Source organism: Odocoileus virginianus, chromosome 19 (assembly GCF_023699985.2).
Source record: "Odocoileus virginianus isolate 20LAN1187 ecotype Illinois chromosome 19, Ovbor_1.2, whole genome shotgun sequence".
Lineage (NCBI taxonomy): Eukaryota > Metazoa > Chordata > Mammalia > Artiodactyla > Cervidae > Odocoileus > Odocoileus virginianus.
The window spans coordinates 20,315,943-20,333,305 of NC_069692.1; the positions used below are offsets into that span (position 1 = coordinate 20,315,943).

The 17,363-nt window shown below is 38.2% G+C and overlaps 1 protein-coding gene across 10 annotated transcripts in view; it reads left to right on the forward strand.

Moving 5' to 3' along the window:
* The window catches only part of HS3ST5 (heparan sulfate-glucosamine 3-sulfotransferase 5), a 296,033-nt gene that overhangs the window by 267,985 nt on the left and 10,685 nt on the right, over window positions 1–17,363 (forward strand). For 2 of the 10 annotated variants that reach the window (XM_070449930.1, XM_020894385.2), the window contains 2 exons: window positions 14,959–15,201; window positions 15,874–15,985. The exons of the other annotated variants lie outside the window; for them this stretch is intronic. The gene's annotated coding sequence lies outside the window, so the exon portion shown is untranslated. The remainder of the gene's footprint in view (window positions 1–14,958; window positions 15,202–15,873; window positions 15,986–17,363) is intronic. 10 annotated transcript variants of the gene reach the window in all.

A 17,363-nucleotide genomic window follows, 5' to 3' on the forward strand; every position in this document is an offset into this window, starting at 1 on the left:
TTAAGATTGACTGGTTTGATCTTCTTGCTGTCCAAGGGGCTCTCAACAGTCTTCTAAAACATCAAGTCTTCAGCACTCAGGCTTCTTTATGGTCTGACTCTCACATCCATACATGACTACTGGAAAAACTGTAGCTTTGACTATACACTTTTTTGTTGTCAAAGTAACATCTCTTCTTTTTAATACACTGTCTATGTTTGCCATAGCTTTTCTTCCAAGGAGCAAGCGTCTTTTAATTTCATGGCTGCAGTCACCATCCGCAGTGATTTTGGAGCCTGAGAAAATAAAGTCTGCCACTCTTTCCACTGTTTCACTATCTATTTGCCATGAAGTTATGGGACTGGATGCCATTTTTTGAAATGTTGAATTTTAAGCCAGATTTTTCACCCTCGTCTTCCACCCTCATCAAATTTTAGGTTATGTAAACTAATTGCCCCAATGATATGAATTTTGGGAGGAAAATCTTCCCATTGCTGATCCCCTCATAAACTCAGCTGGCACTTGCTATTACAGTACATTTCAAGGCCCTACTTCATTCATTTCTTCAACAAGTTTTCTTGAGTACCCACTGGGTGTGATGCGTGAAAGTGAAAGTGTTAGTCTCTCAGTCATGTCCGACTCTCTGTGACCCCATCGACTGTAGCCCACCAGGCTTCTCTGTCCATGGAATTCTCCAGGCAAGAATACTGGAGTGGGTTGTCATTCCCTTCTCCAGGGGAGCTTCCCAACCCAGGGATTGAACCTGGGTCTCCTGCATTGCAGGCAGATTCTTTACCATCTGAGCCACCAGGGAAGCTCTATTACAGTGCATTTCAAGGCCCCATTTCATTCATTTCTTCAGCAAATATTTCTTGAGCACTGTACTAGGTGTGATGCATAGGAGTGCAAAACCAAAAAATAACAACAGCTTGGCTTCCTGGAGCAAGGCATGGATACCACTCAAGTAAGAGTGCGTGAATCTCAAAAATGGAAGGGTCTAAAAGATTATCTGGCCAGCTCTTTAATTTTATAAAGCTGTTAATAGTGGATTTAAAAGATGACTCTGGCTTCTAATTTCTTCATGACTAATCTTTTGGGGAGTAGGCTATTGAATCATGTCATTTTTTAAATTTCCAAAGAGAAAATTCCAGGGAGTTTTTAACTGAGAAAGAAATTAGAACTGAATGGTTTTACAACCTGCCATGTGTTTGTGAAACTGAGTCCACTTCTCTCAGAGAACATTGCCAGCAAATGTGCATGGCACAACCTCCTGCAAATCTTTACCAGAAAACTGATAAAAGTTCTCTCTGGTGGCTGTGCTCTGGTCTCATTGCTTCTTCCCCATTATGAAAAAAAGAAAAAAAAAATCTGTCATAGAAACAGAGGTAATTCAGGCAGAAAGCAAAGATATTTTCTTTTTTTTTTTTTTCCATTTATTTTTATTAGTTGGAGGCTAATTACTTTACATCATTACAGTAGTTTTTGTCATACATTGAAATGAATTAGCCATGGATTTACATGTGTTCCCCACCCCGGTCCCCCCTCCCACCTCCCTCTCCACCCGATCCCTCTGGGTCTTCCCAGTGCACCAGGCCCGAGCACTTGTCTCATGCACCCAACCTGGGCTGGTGATCTATTTCACCCTAGATAATATACATGTTTCAATGCTGTTCTCTTGAAACATCCCACCCTCGCCTTCTCCCAGAGTCCACAAGTCAGTTCTATACATCTCTACTTTCTTTGTCAGAGAAGGCCAAGATGGTGGTTTCCTTTGATGGTCATTCCAGACCATTGCTTCATACATTTGAAAAGACACATCTAAGCATTTATATAAAGAAATCCACTTGAATCAACAGTTTGAGACTATCATCTGAAGACTCAATGGCTTTAAATAAACTGTTTGCTCAACAACCTTCAATACTTGATCCACAAACTTATCTCAAGATTAGAAGACCAAGGTGAAGATTAACATCTCTAGTTTCAGAACACTAATAGGACATGATTTATTAATCCTACTAGAAAGTCTTAATTAGACACTGGAGCACTGCTTGTTTCATTGTTAAAAACTACCTAATCTCAAAAGAACTGAAAACTAAATAAAAACTAAGATAGAAAGCAGTGTTATAATTAGGCCCCTGAAATGAAAGCAATACTTTTCCCACACGCAGAGAAGAGTATTTGTCACTTGTTTCTCCTAAATAACTCAGTATTAACACTTACAATGAAAGTTTGATATAAACATTCTTGAAATAGCTAGACATGTGGATACTGAAGAAACAGGAGACTATGATTCAACAAAATTCCACTAAGGCAGTTTTGTTGTGAGTTTCAGCTGCAGCTCTGTTAGTCCCATCCATGTTAATTAGCTAGATGACTTCATTATGATTCTCTTCTTGTTCATTTATTAGGTTCTTTCTATTAAGAAACACTAATTTTTAACACAAGGATTTCATAACACAAGTCTACATAATTTGAAACTGCTTCATTTCATTGGCAGTTTTTTCAATCTACCCATTATACCCAAGAAGGAAGCAGGGGTGATGGGAGGAGCAAGGCAGCAACATAAGGGGATGGTAGACATTTCCTCAAGTTTCCTCAAGCTAAAAGGGTGAAACATAGCAAACCCACAATAATATGTGTGACCAACAGGCTTTCCCAAAATGTGTAATGTTCTAAATTGTGTTTTTATTAGTAGGTTCAAGATAAGAACAGAAAAGAAGAAAAGAGGGGAGGGAGAGAACTTTGGAGATATTCATCTATTGTTTCAAAATAAGTCCCCTTGCTAAAATAGAGGTGGGGAAAATATTGTTGGCGTTTTACATACAATTAGTCACAAAGTACACTAATAAGCCAGATTGTCAAATTGTGTCAATCACGTCTAAATAACAAGCAAATTGCCTTACACACATGGAAAATGCATGAGATGCATAGATCTCCTGTGTAAACAACCTCAATTAAGATTTATTAATTTTGTTCTACTTATCTTTTCTATTTTAAATCATAGCCTGCATTCTTTTCAACTTCTTAAAAAATCATTGAAGCCTAAAGCTCATATTTAAAAGTCTTCAAGCTTTTCTAAGTCTCCTAATCTTTATCAGGAGTTGGGAGGATTTCAGCTGCACAGTATTCCCAGGAAAAGGTCAATTGCTCTCTCCTCATCCCTGGAGTTTCAGAAATGAAGCAAGAGCAAACCCAAGATCAAGTTTTGGGGAGCCATTTTAATAATGGTTTAGTTGTTGTTTTATTGGATAAAACCATTTAAAAAGAAAAGCTGTTTTCTTTCCACATATACTAAACCCCCAAAATTGTGTTTTGAAGAGAATATTATGAAGAATAAAACATTAGCTGGTGAGGCTAAAATCATGAGGTTGATGGCTTCCCTCTGTTCACTGGCCACAAATAATACCTCTTATCCCAGGTATAATGAATGTGTGCTCTTATTCACAAATGATAATGGGAAATAGTAGAAGCAAGCATAATATTTGGAAATAATATAGAAAACATCCAGCTCTTACACTCCTGGTATGATGTGTAGCCAGTTTTAGTTCACTTCCCTAAGTGTTACATTGCAAATCATAATACCTAGTAACTTTGTTTTGAGGATTTTATGATGTTATATATGGGGGAGTAGTACTCTGTAAAATATCAAGCAATAGATATATGTACAAAAGAGAGCAGAATAAGAAGGAAGGGGGAATCAATGAAATCCATCACTGCTATTTTGAAAATTGCTGAAAACTCATACTCTCCTCTGCCCAGGTAAAGGGTCACAAGATAAATAAACACTAACCAACTTGGAAGGAGTTTACCTGAACATGAGGGAAAAGTGTAATTTCCTTTTGTATATCCACATATGCCTAGATGCCATTGCCAGGAAAACTATTGAATGAATAACTTCACAGTTAGCTAATAAGAATATTTTAAAGATAGCTCCCCCTTGTTTCCCACACTTCCTTCCTCTTTCTGTATGGCAGAGTAAAAATCATACTACTGTGCAAATCACAAGATATGTTGTGTAGCTTCAGTTCCCTGGGTGTGCTTTGCATTGGTCCTATTCATTGGGCCAGTGTTTATTGACCCCGGAAGCAGCAGGTCCTGCCCTGAGCACAAGAGGTAGAGGCGTACACTTCACACCGGGCTTCCACCTAGCAGGGACCACTCAGCTTCCCCATCCAGGACTCCTGCACCTACAAGAAAGGGGAAGTGGGCATGGCACTGTCTCCAGTCTCTTCCAGTTCTGATGTCTATTTTTCTGTCTGCAGATTTTCATTCTTTATTCTCATCCAAAGACTCAGAAAATCTTCATGCTAATCTTTACCTAGTCATTAAATTATAAAATAGTTATATGAAATATATATATACAAATACTTGAATATCTATAATATATATACACATATACATGTATTTAACCTATAACTTATTTCCTAAATAGCATTACTCTCTTCATGTATGCAGCACACTTTGAGAGTCTTTGAGGAAAGTCATGCTACTTGTGGAGGCATATGCAGATTTTTTTTATATGTGCAGATATATTAAATAGTCCCTATCCTTTAAGTACTTGTAATAGAAGAAACAAAATACATGCACAGATAATTACACAACAGAGTCCTTTCTTTAGGGAAAAAATGCTTTCAGTTGATGCGATCAGAGAATGTTTCTTATAGGCTGTGGAGCTAACATGAACTGGAGGAAGGGATAGGATTTTGAGAAGCAACGTGGAAGGAGAGATGGTCATATAAGAAATAGTATGGGCAGAGCAAAAGACTAAGAATAGAATTTCTGAAAAAGTACTGACCATGATGGACACTTCATGTGTGAGACATGAGAGATGAAGCTGTTAAAGGAGATTGAAGTCACGTGTGAATCACGATGCCAAATGCAGGTGCTGTGACTTTATGTCCTTGGCTAGCACTGTCTTTTAGAGTATAATGCAAGCCATAATACATAATTTTAGATGTAAGTGGCCTCATTAAAAAGTTAAAAAGAAACAAGTGAATTAATTTTTGTGATATATTTCCTTTTACCCAGTATAGGCAACATATCATTTCTTTTCAACATATGACCAATATAATCAATATAAAGCATTTTAATTAAATAGTTTACATTCTCTTTTTCATACTATCTTTCAAATCTGTGGGTATTTAACACTTTCAGCAATGCTGTGCTAATGGCTAGTGACCACTGACTGCTATATTGGACAGAGCAGCTTTAGGCTGTGGACAGACACTCCTGGGTTTTGAGATAGAGAGTAGTTCAATAAAAGCAATTTTTAGACAGCGGAATGATATTTTGTTATGTAGGTGTGTATCAGATTGTGAGGATATTATGGACACAAGACAGGGAGATGATGCTATGGAAATAATTGGGGCTTTGAAATAATTGGGGATGGACTGTAGTGGTTGATTCATGTATCATAGAAAGTGTGAAAGTGTTAGTCGCTCAGTCATGTCCAACTCTTTGCAACCCCGTGGACTGTAGCCCACCAGGCTCCTCTGGCCACGGAATTCTACAGGCAAGAATACTGGGCTGGGTTGCCATTTCTTTCTCCAGGGGATCTTCCTGACCCAGGTATGGCACATACCTGGTCTCTCACATTGTAGTCAGATTCTTTACCATCTGAGCCACCAAGGAAGCCATGCATTACAGAAGTTTAGAGAAATCCCAAGTCTGCACAATCCAATTTGAAGGAGAAAGTAATGAGCAATGTGCCAGTTCATACAGTTAAAGGAAAAGGAGAACTATTTGTTCTATCAACTGATAATCTTGCTTATTTCACCAGATTAAAATCTCAATTCCACAAATATCTACAAGTGAACTCTTCCAGGCTTTGCGTGGGTGGTTATAAATGTAAAAATGTGAACAGTTGTTGTTAATGTTACTTAACATTATTGGGAAAGCAGGCATTTACACAACAGAGAGAAAAACGTGATTTTGAATGCTTTAGAAACACAGAAGAGGGAATATACAATTCTGCCTGGAAGAATCTAGAAAATGTTCTTGGAGGAAGTTATCTCAGAACTGAACACTGAAGAATAAGCACAGTTTCTACAAGTGGACATAGAGAAAGGACATCATGAGTAGAAGGATGGGCATGAAGGAAATTAGCAAGGTATTTGGCGTGTTTTGCAAACTAGATATTGGCCAAATTTAGGGTCTATATGGATATATCTTAAGAAAGGAAGTTGAAAGGTGAATAAGGAGAAATTGGGGTAAGGGCAGGTCAACACCTAGTTAAATGAACAGTGTTGCACTTTGTTGCAGAGAGCAGGAAAAGAGGCCCACTTAGAGAGGTGAACATTGGGGAACATGGCTTCAGCTTGAGAAAAAGACAGAGGGGTTGACTTCTGAGAGAGTCATATGAAGATAGTAGCTTGTACATTATAACCCAGAGTACTGACTCAGTGTGAGATATAATGACCTACCTTTCCACTGAAAAGTATCCAACATTTCACTAAATTGACCTTTTCTTGCCAATAGCAAACTTGTATTATCCTCTCTGTTCAAAGTTTGAGCATAAGAGCTGACATTGTCAGAGGTACAATGTGTCTCTTGAAGGCAATCCTTCCCAATTTGGCACTCAATATTCTATGAGAAGAAAGCTACAGAGAGAAATCACTACTGATTTTTTGTTTTCCTTAATTTACAGATGGTGGGGAAATATACCTGTGTTGGTTTTCTAGTGCTGCATAATAAATGACTACAAATAGCACAACCTAACACTCAAACCTAACTATTAGCTCACAGTTCTGTAGGTCAGAAGTCCAGGTGGCCTCAGCTGGATTCTCTCTGGAGAGTCTCACAAGACTGAAATCAAGCTGTCAGCTTGACTGGACTCTTACCTAGAGACTCGGGAAGAATCTGCTTTCAAGGACATTCTGTGGTTGACAGAATCTAGTTCTTTGTGGCTGTAGGAATGATGTTCCCATGTTTCTGGCCGGAGGTCATTGTCAGTTCCCAGAAGTTGCTCTCCAAGTCCTTGCACCTTAAGCTCTTGACAGTATGTCAAATCCTTCTCTTGCTTGGAACCTCTCTAATTATCCCTTCTGCTATCTGCTGGAGCTTTTAAAGAGTTCCTCTGATTAGATTAGACCTGCCTGGGTGGCCTCTTTATCTTAAGGTCAACTGATTAGCAACCTTAATTACAATCTGAAAAATCATTTTGCTCTGTCACATAACATAATTGCAGGAGGAACACCAGGGGCAAAGGTCATGGGGAAAATGAAGAATTCTTCCACACCTACTATGCCCTTACTATCAGATCAAAATACATTTCAAATGGAACTATTTCATTTTTCCTTGGAAGTTGAAAGAAGATTTGCCACTTTACAAGAAGAAACAAAGAAAATTTCTTTGTCTATAAAAGGACAAATTTTGTCCTAGCTGAGTGACTAGTTAGATAGATAGGAAAGAAATTTATATGAGTCTAAGGGAAAAAGAATAGAAGAGACTTTCATTTCTGGTTATGTGGTCAAATAAGTTCCCTCTATTAACTCGCTACTGAAATAACTAAAATGTATGGTGAGGTAACTGAACTATATGTCTGTCTCTATAAGTATATATTAATCTGTGAAGCCACTTGAAGGAAAGGAATCAGTGGAGCTCAGAAATGAAATAAAATGAGGAATGATTAGGAAGTAAGTTCCAAGTGAAAATAACTCTCAGAATTTCTGCCACACCTTAGAATACTTTAGCTTTTACTTTGATGATTATGTGGGCTTAGCTTTGAGAAAAAGCATGGGAACTGGTTAGTGCAAGAAATTTAATAAGAGACACTCACAAAAATAGTACTCTAGAAGCCTATACTATTATTGTAAGAATGAATTAGAAATAGACCCTAATTTCCACAAGGAAATCAATTCTGGCACAGAGTAAGAGGACAAAATTTCCTGAGGATTCATAATCACAAATTGGTCTACCTTGAGTTTGGCATTCTAATTCATGCTACAGATGTGGTCCAAAAAACCTCAAGCATTATCCCAGAGGATCATGGTACCTTCATGCAGCTAGCAGAAGAAAATCTGTAACTCCTTTGAAAGACTCAGCTTAAACCCAAGCTTCCTGCTAAACGGGAAGGAAATCTAAAAAAGAGTAGCTATGTGTATATGTATAAATGTCATGTACATGTATAACTGCCACTTTGCTATATAGCAGAAACTACAGAACATTGTAAAGCAACTAAAATACAATTTAAAAAATCATGTTTTTTATGAGATGATCACCTTACTACTCAGTTTGTATTTGAATCAGATAGTGTCTGTTTGTAATAGAAGACATACAGGGATATGCATTGCATTATTCCTGATAATGGAGAAAAATTGAAAGCAAACTTAGATGTAGAATAATTAAATGTATACTGCACCTATTTGTAAAATTGCTCTATTTAAAAAAAAAAAAAAGCAGACTTAGAAGTTCCTTAGAAAATGAACTATCCAGAGTGAAGAAACACAGAACAAGCAAGGAAATAAGACAACTATGAGTAAAACAGAAATGAAAAAACCTCAACAGTCTCATTTAATGGAAATTTTGATGATATTGATAAATAAACACAAATCTAAACAAGCAATGTTTGATAAAGCAGTAATAACAAAAGTAAAATCTAACTTAGGAGGGGCCAGGGAATCCCATTAGAATGAATATCCTGACTCAAAGTGTCCATATGACTGGGAGGAGGTGATTAAAGTTAATGTCCTAAGTTCATAATTGGCATAATGATTGTTATTATCAAGAATTATTCAATTAATTGGTTTATTTCCTCTTTTCCTGTCCTTGATGAATGTGTTGTCATCCTTCTCATCCTATCAGGATATTTTTCTGGGAAGAATGGATGATTCAACCAGAGAGAGACAGAAAGGATATCAACACTTACTAATTCCAGATTACTTTAGACCTCTTTTTTCCTTCCAAGCTCTATACTTTGACAAAAATCACTGTGGAACTCTCAAAATCTATAGCACCCAAGGATTAGATTTGTACTAATGAGTGAGCATCTAGTCCTGGTTCTAAAATGAATGCCAAATCTTCATAGAAAGAGGATGAATTTTCCCACAAATATTTAAGTCAATACAGCTATATTCTATCTTGAACTCTGCCAGTCATTATCTAAGTGGACCCAGTACTAAACAACCAGGCACTTGCTACCTCATTTAGAGAATAGAGAATAAAATAATTATATCATATCTTTTCTGTGAAAAATCCAATAAAATAATGTTTAAACTAGAGCTTTAAAAACTGCAAAGTGCTACACAAATAGATAGTAACCTTATGAACACTGTGTTTTCATGATGAAGTGGAAATCTTTCTCTAAAGTTTTTAGGAGGTTGTACCTATATAAATTCACTTAAATTTTATGTTAAACATGTTAAATTTTCTGAGTTCAGCTTTGAGATTTGAATATTGTGCATTCACATTTCTGTGTCATCAGTCTGCTAAAGGTTTAATTCTTCACTTTTGTGGCATTGGGGTACTTTTTATATAGATCATTTCTTGGTCCTTACCAAAAATAAAACAAAATTTGTGAGGTAAGAAATTGGATTCAAAAGTTGACTTTTTGTGTGTTAGTTAATATTATACTTGATTTTGCAATAAATACACTCAACTGTTACCGAGTGTGACAAGTAGAACTGATTACTATCAAATTGACTGATTACTATCAAGCTGATATACAAAGGCAGAGGGAAGGGCCTATTCAGTTAACTTGACCTCTTTAATGTCTTGAGCCTAAATTACTGGAAAGATCTGTTTGAACCATGTATCTTCACTTAATCACTGTATAATTATTACCTCCCCAACTCACACTTTTCTGTATAAATATACGATTAGAGAAGGAGAGATTCTGCTTCTGAACTTGCCAGCAGGACAAGTTTACTAAACTCCAGCATCTATTTAATAAAGCAAAAGGAAACTTTAGGAAGGAAAAAACACCACCCTTCTTCTATAAACATTAGTTACATATACCAATGAGAGACTGAGATTAAGAGTGATTGGTATTTCATGCCAAAGTAATATTAAATTCCTATCTCTTTCCTTAAAACATCAGTCTACTAAATGAGACCCCTGAAACAGAAACAGAACCAACTGTCTCCTTTTAAGTTTAGTAATTGCAAATGCACAATGAGTATCCTCCTGCAGACAGAGAGCCAGAAGACTACTCAAGCTAAAGCAATAACGGTAGCTGTGATAAATTATGTATGCACGATATCAGAAGCTGAATGGAGGGAAGAAATGGAGAACCCGTTTGAAATTTTGGAATTTGCTCAAAGCTGCTCCTGCAATAACTCCCAGGAGGATAAGCCCTCAGCACGGAGCAATAATAAACTCCACAGTTCTGTATAATTTATCAACTTTTTTCATTTTCATTTCTCATGTTGACCCTTCATGGTTAACTGAAGAAACAGATAAATAGCTTCCTTAGCCATTTGGTAGAGCAATTATGAGTATCCTGACTGATACATTTTCTGCTTAATCTAACAAATGGTGTCCCTTTTCCTCTTAATCTACACTGGCATCTCTACATTAGACTTGACACGTGCAGGATACCACTTCCCATGCCCTTGTTCTGGAGCCCCTCCTCATTTGTTTCTTTCTCATTACAGCTCTCTTGCGTGATCATTTTAATAGAAGAAAAGAGAATTCTCTACAACAATTTTCCTCAGCTGCCCTTGGTTAATTTTTTTCAAAATGTGACTCCTGTGGGCTCCCTGACAGTCTGGCAAATTGAAAGCTAATCAGTAGAATCTTTCTTAAGTGTCAGTTTCTTTTCAAAGAAATTTCATGTCTTTGAATGAGAGGATCACTTTTCACAGTAATAGGCAGTAGAATGTGATGCAGCCATCTTGAAAGAGTTCAAGACTATTTAAAATGAAACTTAAACACTGATATTTACCTCAGGCACTAATTCCACCCCCCCCCACCACCACTTCCTTACTGTTAGTGTTTCATGATAAGATCACTTTTTTATTGCTTATCTGATGGAATCCCTTAGTGTAGGAGTTTAGACCCAGAAGGGATTGTTAAAGGCTTTTCCAAGCCCGTTGTTTCTTGGGAGGAAAAATCAGAAGAACAGGAAGGGTGACTAACCCAAAATCACAAAGCAGGTGAGCAATATAGTTCAAGCTTCCTGTTTTATTTTACTTTAAAGGGAGCAGCGAGGGGAGGAGACATTTTTCTGCCCTCCAATAAGAGCAGATTCTGTAGTTCTGAGTCTCTGCGTTTTCTCATCTGCATGATCAGGATGATAATACTGCCCTTTTCACTTCACAGGATTTCCTCCCACTGATCTGTTGTAATGGATTCCCTCTGCTGGAGCGTGTGTGTGTGTGTGACCACATTATTCTTGTGTGTCACACACTAAACCTAGAGATATTGTACTTAGGATTGTAAGGCTTTGTATATAGCTACCTTGTTTCTGAAGGAAGACACAATTCCCAGGGTTGGGTACCCAAGAAAAAGATGGGCCTCAGGGAGGAACACAGAACTGAGAGAAATAAAGGGGAGTGGAATCCCAGTGCTGTAACAAGATGTGAAGGACCGTGTTCCTACGTGATGGTGTTAAGACAGTGTCTCTCTAAAAGCCAAGTGCCTGGAATAGGAGGCACCACTGTGAAGACCCACAGCTTACACACAAGTAATCCGTTCTCTGAAGGCCCGAGGGTCTGGTGGCAGGACTGTACACATAATTTGTGGGACCCACTGCAAAATAAAAGTAGATTTCTTGTTCAAAAATTATTAAGAATTTCAAGACCAAAAAAAAGAGAATAATGTCAAGACAGCGACAGCAGAAAATTAATTCAAGCATTGGGCCCTTCTGAACACAGAGCCCTGCAAATACACAGGTCACACACCCAAGAGGTAGCCCAGTCTAGCAGCGAGTTGTTCCCTTGACAAATTGTGGTCTAAACATCCCCAACAAAGTCTTCACTTGAAGGACATCTTGAAGAGAAGAGTCTTGTTAAGAGAAGACTGGTGTATTTAGAGAGAAGTCTGACTGTGGCTACTTGGGTCGAAGGCAAGGACCATCCGAGAGGAGTGGGTCTTAGGGCCAAGGGATAAGACTCTGAGGTCCAGTAGACCCTCTCCCTGTGAGGATTCTTCCTTCACTGCCAGTGCAAGAGGATCAGAGCTCTGTGTGTAAGGAAAGATACAGTTTCCTTGTGCTTGTAAAAGAGTTGACTTTGAATGCAGGAAGATGATGAGAGGAATAAAGCAGGATATGGGTCCCCACATCATTCCTGGCATCTTCAGTCCCTGGCACATGGCAGGCACTGAGCATACATTTGTTGATGAATGGTAATGTAGGCAGTTATCTTGAGGTCAGAATTTGGTAGAGCCCTTCTGGTCCTGAAAGAAAGATCTGCAATTCAGAAAAGAAAAAAAAAAAAAAGGAGTCTCAGGTAATAAAAAGAGCAGTGCTTTGAAGCACATTCAGTTCAGTTCAGTTGCTCAGTCGTGTCCAACTCTTTGCAACCCCATGGACTGCAGTGCACCAGGCCTCCCTGTCCATCACCAACTCCAGGAGTTTACTCGAACTCATGTCCATTGAGTCGGTGATGCCATCCAACCATCTCATCCTCTGTCGTCCCCTTCTCCTGCCTTCAATCTTTCCCAGCATCAGGGTCTTTTCAAATGAGTCAGTTCTTCACAGCAGGTGGCCAAATGACTGGAGTTTCAGCTTCAGCATCAGTCCTTCCAGTGAATATTCAGGACTGATTTCCTTTAGGATTGACTGATTGGATCTCCTTGCAGTCCAAGGGACTCTCAAGAGTCTTTTCCAACACCACAGTTCAAAAGCTTCAATTCTTTGGCACTCAGCTTTCTTTATGGTCCAACTCTCACATGAGACTCATAACTCTCACATACATGACTACTGGAAAAACCATAGCTTTGACTAGATGGACTTTTGTTGGCAAAGTAATGTATCTGCTTTTTAATATGCTGTCTAGGTTGGTCATAGTTTTTCTTCGAAGAAGCATCTTTTAATTTCATGGCTGCAGTCACCATCTGCGATGATTTTAGAACCCAGGAAAATAAGCACGTTAATAATACCATTATTTAAGAAAATGTTAGCCTGCCCAAGAATGAAGGCTTTTAGAATCATCTTGCATGCAAATCAATTATAAATTATTTTACAGATTTATTAAATACTTGGGAGGTTTTTTGAAGACGTGTAGTTGTACTTTTGTTATCAATGATAAGAGAACCAGCACGGCATTCTTTCTTCTTAAGCTCTGTTATTTAAAGAACATAGCAGCAGATGCAGAGAGAAACTGGAAGGAGGCACAGAAAGCTGAGGAGAAAAGACCTAAAAAATTGAAAATAGAAAAAAGGGATTACTGGGGCCTCCAAATGAATATAGGCCTCTTTAGAAAGGGAGGAGAATGGAGGAGGAGGCTAAAAAAGGAAGGGGAGGAGATGGATAGGTACAGCCTCCTTTTCCCTGACAGCTCTTGGCAGCATACAACACACTCAGTGGGTACTCAGAAAACATGTGATTAATGAATTCATAAAAGGGCAAATGAATGGGACCTAATTAGTAGTGTGCAACCTGCTCTTGGGGAGAGGGGATGGTCTGTAATGTTTGTCAGTATCAGTTGTGTAAATCCTCCCTCCATGGCCAAGTTTAAACTATCCACATGAATTCACTAAGTGTGGAATTAGGAAGAGACCTAATTGCACAGAGATACTATTGCACAGTAGTATCTCCACTGTATAATAAACTTAACTTCAAGAGCACAGGTAATAGTAAAAATAGTACAATAATTAGGAAATAATGTTTTTTATATTTATTGCCTTTGTTTCTTAATTTCTTTAACTGTGAATTTCTGTGATGTAGTTCTTAATCAACGCTTTAACAACTGGCTTGCAAAGTGTGAGCCAGCTCCAGCCCTCCAATGGGTGGGCATCATCAGATGCTGCCACTATTCACGTTGTATAAAAAGAACTTTCTCCATTTTTATTTCTTTAAAAGAATTGAGAAAAGAAAAGTAAAATAGAAGACAGGACAAGAAATCTCCTTAGAAAATTTTCTCATTTGCCACTTTTCCAATTTTTTTTTGATACCTAAGTCATTAGAATGTACAAGTTGAATGTTTAAGATAAATGATATATCTATTTCTACTAATAAACTCTATTATAACATTTTCAATAGTAAATGAACTTAATAGGGAGGCAGAGTTGTAGAGTATTAAAAAGCTCGAAACTAGAAGTTAGCAACTCCAGGCTTAATAGTTTGAGGCTTTGAGCAGATCATTTCACTTCCTGGGGCCCAACAATGCCCACTGCCCCACTTATATCACAAGACTTTGTGTGAATTCAGGTTGGGATCTTCTAGCATCCTGAAATGTTGATAATCTGCCACTTACTCTCAAATGATTTGATAAAAATAATACATGTTTCTATAAAGAAAGATAAAGCAAATGTCAAAATTTAACAACTGGTAAATCTAGATGAAGGATTTGTAAGCACTCAAAACTCTTTTTCAAAATAAAAAAGTGGGGGAAATTAGGTTATTATAGGCATATAGCATATATGAACCTGAAAAGCACTATACAGAGATAACCTACTATTACCTACTTAAAGAGATGTGGTATCTAGATACCATAGCTGTTAAGATAGTCAGAGTTCATTCCATCTAGCTGATTCAGTTGCTTAGTAATTATTTGCAGAGTATCACTGACCCTTAAAGTGCTGGTGATACAATAATGAACAAGGCACAGTCATTCATCTCATGGAAGTTACATTCTGGTTAGAGGGACACACAATGCACAAGCAATTAAAGTTTGGTTTCAATAGAATTAAATAAAGGATGCTGCACACAGAAGGAACCTGTAAGCCAACCTTCCCAAGGAGCCTAAGATCCAAAAGACAGGAATTAATCCAGGACCTGGAGAGAAGTCAGCATCAGTATGTGTGGCTAATGCTTACTGAGTATTATGCCGTAACAACAGTGTTCTAATTACTCTCCATATCCTTTGCCCCCCACAGAAGTTCTCTGCTGCTATCATTATCCTACTGGGACACTATTGGTTGGTGCCCCAGACCCGATAGAGGGGCCACTGGTAGGAGGCACAGCTACTGTTTTCAGGCTCTGGAAACCTCCTGTGCAAAGGCCCTGATGCAAAACTGACCATGATCTATTCAAAAGAACTGCAAGCTGTTCTGTATGCTGAAGTCTGCACATGCCCATACTGGGAGAGCTCATGTTGGTGAGGAATTGTGGTGGAAAAGGTAAAAAAGGCCTTTAAAACTCTGTGGATAATAGGGACCCATTAGAGTATTAAGCCTGAAGGTGATACGATCAAATTTCTGTTTGGAAAGACTGTTCTGTCTTCAATATGGAGAATAAATTGAGGCAGAAACAAAACTAATAGTGGGGAGACCAGTTAGGAGCGTATAAAATCTGAGAGAGAGTGTGGCCTGTGCCAAGGCAGTCACAGATGACAGTGTGAAGTAGGTAGATCCTAATAGTACTTTGGAGATAGAATTTTACTGGTGGGATAGAGCCAAAGATGATGGATTTCAAGGTTTCTGGGCTGGGCAATCCCGTCAGCAGATGAGGCCCCATTCACTGAGTAGGGCTGTGTGCAGAAGAGCAGGGGGAGGAAAGATGAGACAGGGTGACAATGAGAGGACAATGAACAGATCTGACCAAGATCTTACAGAGAACAGAACATGAGAGTCTGAACTGAGTGACAGAACCAGCTATTTTGATCATCTACTATAAAATCTTTCAAAAGGAGAGTCCGTTTTTGAATTATTGGGAAAATAAGTGGAGTTCCTATGATTCTGGTTGGTTTTAATCATAAACAGTTTACTGAATATGAAAAATACTTTGTAAACTATAAAAATATTACCTTCATTATTATCATTATTTATTAATATTTTTCTTCCTTTTATTAGAGTGAAGCTGCATAAGTAGCCCTTTTTATTTACCCCTTCATAAAAGCATTTTCCTCTTTTGGTTTTCACCTCCTCATCTTCTACTTCAAGATACAATGGAAGGAAATTTGGGGTGAGTTGAAAGTGGATTTATCTGCTCTCATCAGTCAGTAAACAAGCATTTACTAAGAGTTTCCCAGTGGTGATCATTTCTAAATGTATAGACATATCAAGTCACTGTATTGTGCATTAGGAACAACATAGTGTTGTAGGTCAATTATGCTTCAAAAAATAAGTATACACGCAAACTCACGGAAAGAGAGATCAGATTTGTGGTACCAGAGGCAGGAGTTGGGTGTAAGGGGCAGGAATTGGATGAAAATGGTCAAAAGGTACAAACTTCCAGTTCTAACATAAATAAGTACTAGGGGTATAATGTACAACATGATAAATGTAATAATACTGTTGTACATTATATATGAAAGTTGTTGCGTTCTCATCACAAGGAAAACATTTTTTCTTTTTCTTTTATTTTGTATCTGTGAGCTGATGGGTGGTCACTAAATATACTGTGATAATCATTTCATGATAGATGTCAGGCAAATCATTATGTTGTACACCTTAAACTTATGCTATGCTCTATGTCAATTACATCTCAATAAAGCAGGAAGAAAATTTTAATAAAAAAGCAAGCAAAAAAAGGAGGCTCTCAGGTGAGCATCCAAAGCTGAGGGAGAGACACTGCAATCAAGGGGTCATGTTCTTTGAGATCAGAGAATTTTGAATTTAAATCCTCCTGTATTTACCAGCCATATGCCCTTGGGTAAATAATTTGTTCATCTCTCTGCTCAGTTTCCATCAGAAAAAAATAGAATGAATAATACTTCACAGGCCTGTTGCATTACACGAGATAATAAATGTGAAAGAAACACAGAGATTAAGTCTCAATAAATGTTGTTCCTCGGACTTGAGGACAGAGCAGGGGGAGAGGGTGGGCGGAACTGAGAGTAGCATGGACGTATCTACACGACCGTGTGTGAACAGATAGCTGGTGGAAAGTATAACCTAGGGAGCTCCGCTGGTGCTCTGAAGGACCTAGACAGGTGGGATGCGGCGGGGTGTGGGAGGAAGTTCAAGAGGGAGGGGATATGTGTATACATACCCCTGGTGACTTAGTGGTAAGGAATCCACCTGCCAATGCGGGAGACAGGGGTTCAATCCCTGATTCCAGAAGATCCCCTGGAGAGGGAAATGGCAATCCACTCCAGTATTCTTACCTGGAGAACCCCATGGACAAAGAAGCCTGGCATGCTACAGTCTATGGGGTTGCAAAGAGTCAGACATAACTCAGTGACAGAATACACACAAACATAGCTGATTAACTTCACTGTACAGCAGAAACTAACATAACACTGTGGAACAATTATACTCCAATAAAGTGAATTAATAAAAAAATACAACTTAATAAAAAGAAAGAATAAGTGTGGTTCCTGTCCACCCCATAAGGCTAT